The following is a 3155-nucleotide window of genomic DNA, read 5'->3' on the forward strand; positions in this document are numbered from 1 at the left end:
GCTCTTCCTCCTCCCCTTTAAGTCACCCGCACTCCGAAGGGACAGGGAGGTGGCAGCACTGCTGGGGGTCTTCCCTCTCCAGCCGCACCCTCACCTGCAGGGTAAGGAAGCGGACGAGGGGCTGGGGGGACCTGGACCCGGCACTAGCCTGTTACGGTCCTGGTGGCTCCTGCAGACACCAGACGGTTCACCTGGTTCTGACCTCACCTGGAAGAGCAATCCTACTGGCAGGGTCCCCAGCTCTGAGCTCTGAGCCTGCGCAGGACAGACTAGCTTGAGGCCTGTGCCTGGGAGCTGGGGCCCAGACAGCACCCCGCAGGAGGCACCGCTCAGGAAGACCAGGCCTCCGAGGCAGGGCTTCACGGCCACTCCTATTGCTGTAAGAACAAAGGAAAAGCCACCCCACGAGAGGCCGCCTGGCCGCAGGTCCCTCACTGTCACGCACAGTCGAGTGCACCCCACCCCGGGGCCTGGCCAAGGACCAGCACGCACGGTTGGCAGGACACCTGCTGGCGGAGACTGCAGCAAAGTCGCTTCACGTGAGGACAGGGAACGCTTCCCCCTCACCGAAAACCAAGGCGGTGTGAGGCCCAAGCTGAGAGGCCCCCTTCCGCTTTGGACTTAGCACTTCAGCGAATGTCCTCTCAGGCTCCCGTGCATCTGAGTGCCTTCGCCAGGCCTCACTTTTCCTACTCTGCCAGAGAGCACGTGCCCTGCCAGACAGACAGGAGGGGAGCGAGCCCCAAGGCGGGCAGTCCCTCCCCAGCTCCCCTCCGCTTGGATGGAGTCCGCACACACGTGCTTGGATGCTTTTCAAGCCATGAGGGCCAGGACTCGAATCGCAGTCGGCCCTGTGGGATCTGGCTCCCCTGGCCGCTGAGCTGCAGGGCCAGACCTGACTTTTACTCTTACTCCTGCCCTTTGAACCACTTTACTCTAAAGCTGACCACACTCTCCTCAAGCTCAGGAAATCCTGCCGTGTAAACAGCCTGAGGGAGATCGCTTATTGCATAACCCAGCGGGCTTCGGCAGGGCCGGGCTGAGGCGTAGGAAGCTACCAGAAGGTGCAGCTGACTTTACTACGGAAGGCAGCGAGGAGAGGAAGCAGCCAGGGCGGGGAGCCGGCAGGGCGGGAGCAGTGCCAGACCTACTGGGTGACAGCTGCCTCGGAAAGCGTGAACCTGGCGATCTCGTCTGAGCCCGACTTGGAGGCAGGCTGCCTGCCTTCATGCAAGCGGCAAAAACCAAAGGCGTTCGGCGAGTCACAGTGCGGCTGCCACTTCAGGAGGCCACCTCAGCAAAGAGGCATGCTGCCAGCCTGCCAACAGCCGCGCAGCCGAGCAGTCTGTGGCCCGCCGGCTTCTCACGTGGGAGGACGTGCACGCTTCGACGCTCAGCAAAGCCGGTGCGACGGGGTCCTGCTGCGACAGGAGAGCCGCACGGACGGTCGGATGCCATCCCAGCTGGCCCTGTGACCCCACAGCTCCCAGCACAGGAGTCGGGTCCCTACACTCCAAAGGTGAAGACACAGTACAAGCAAAACGATTCCACTGCCCCTTCAGCTCACGTGAGCCCTATTCGAGAAGCCCAGGTAATCATGTGCTTTGGGGGAGAGACAGGGTGGGGATGGGCGGACCACACCTCCCACTGCAGCTTCACCTGCCTCACAGGCCATATTTTTTTTTTTTTTGGAGAGATTTTCACTGTAGGGTGCGTGCGCTCACCAGACAGACAGCGACATAGAGACAGAAAGCGAGAAATCACCCCCAGGGGGGATGGTCACGCCGCAATCCCTTCTCCTCCATTCTCCTCTCGGGATCCTGGGCACGCACGCACACGCGCCCGGCGTGAGTTTTAAGCCACCGGGTCCGGGACGCGAACCGCGGTCGACTACGTGGGAGTCCAGCGACATAGCCATTACGCTAACTGCTGGTTCCCACAGGCCATTTTTTTTAAAGAGAGTTATTTTATTGAACTTTGTTTTATTTTTATTTATTTATTTATTTATTTTAATTTGACCAGAGAGGGACACAGTGAGGAGGCAGGGAGTGAGAAAATGCTCCCAGGTAACCACAGTCAGCCATGTGGGAGTCCAGCGTCCTTAACCACCACACCACCTGCCGGCCCCCATAGGCCACATGTTTAAAGGAAAGGTTCTCTCTCTCTTTCTAATTTGCCAGAAGGTACGTGTGCTCAGCAGAGAGAAGGAAGGGGGGGGGGAGGAGGGTCGGAGAGTGGCATGGCACCGCCCATGGTGGATGGCCACACCACACTCCCTCCTCTTCCCTTCTCCCTCCTTCAGGGTTGGGCGATACATGCACACGTGCCTGCATGTTTCTCAAGCTGCTGCAGCAGTCGGCCACGTAGGATCCAGCCACTGTAAACATCGTACCTTGGGCTGGCCCAAGAAAAGGTTCTAATGCTTAAAAAGTAAAAAAGAAGAAAATAAACTTGAAAACCACTGATGTAGGGCCAGCTGGAGGCATGGTGGTTAAGGTACTGGACTCCTACATGGCCATGGTTCAAGTCCCAGATCTACTGGCTTGAAAACCATGCTCAGCACATCTGCCCCAAACCCAGAAAGGAGGATGGAGGAGAAGGGACTGCGGCACGGCCATTCCCCCAGGGGGTCATTTCTCATCTCCCGTCCCCTTCCCCTCTCTCTCACTTGTGAGCACACGTGCCCCATGGCAAAAACCTTTATAAAAAGCACTGATGTGCGAGGATGAGCCATCACATACCCTGACTGACATAGCCACCAAGGCACTGCCTCCTTACAGACTCCCAGCCTCTCTCAACGACGCAGGCCGGCAGAAGAGGGCGGCACAGTGACGTGAGGAAACCCTGAGCCGCGGCCTGCGACTGTGTCCCCCCAGCAGCGAACTAGCAGGGCAGAGCTGAGCTTCAAGCATCGCAGACAAGAAGCGCAGGACGGGCTGCATTGGGGCCAAACACAGAATCAGCAAAGAGGAGGCCATGCGCTGGTTCCAGCAGAAGTATGATGGAATCATCCTTCCTGGCAAATAAATAACCGTTTCTATTCAAAAGAACAATAAATGTTTTCAATGAAATATAAAAAAAAAAAAAAAAAGAGAAATGTTCGGGCAGTAACCTGATCACGTGGCTGAAGTCCGCCCCGAGGCCCGGCCGTGTTA

The 3155-nt window shown here is 57.8% G+C and overlaps 1 protein-coding gene across 2 annotated transcripts in view; it reads right to left on the bottom strand.

Annotated features, from left to right (window-relative positions):
- The window catches only part of EDC3 (enhancer of mRNA decapping 3), a 28122-nt gene that overhangs the window by 11252 nt on the left and 13715 nt on the right, over positions 1 to 3155 (bottom strand). The gene's annotated exons all lie outside the window — the stretch shown is intronic.

Source organism: Tupaia chinensis, unplaced genomic scaffold (genome assembly GCF_000334495.1).
Source record: "Tupaia chinensis unplaced genomic scaffold, TupChi_1.0 Scaffold141293_1, whole genome shotgun sequence".
Taxonomy (NCBI): Eukaryota; Metazoa; Chordata; class Mammalia; order Scandentia; family Tupaiidae; genus Tupaia; species Tupaia belangeri.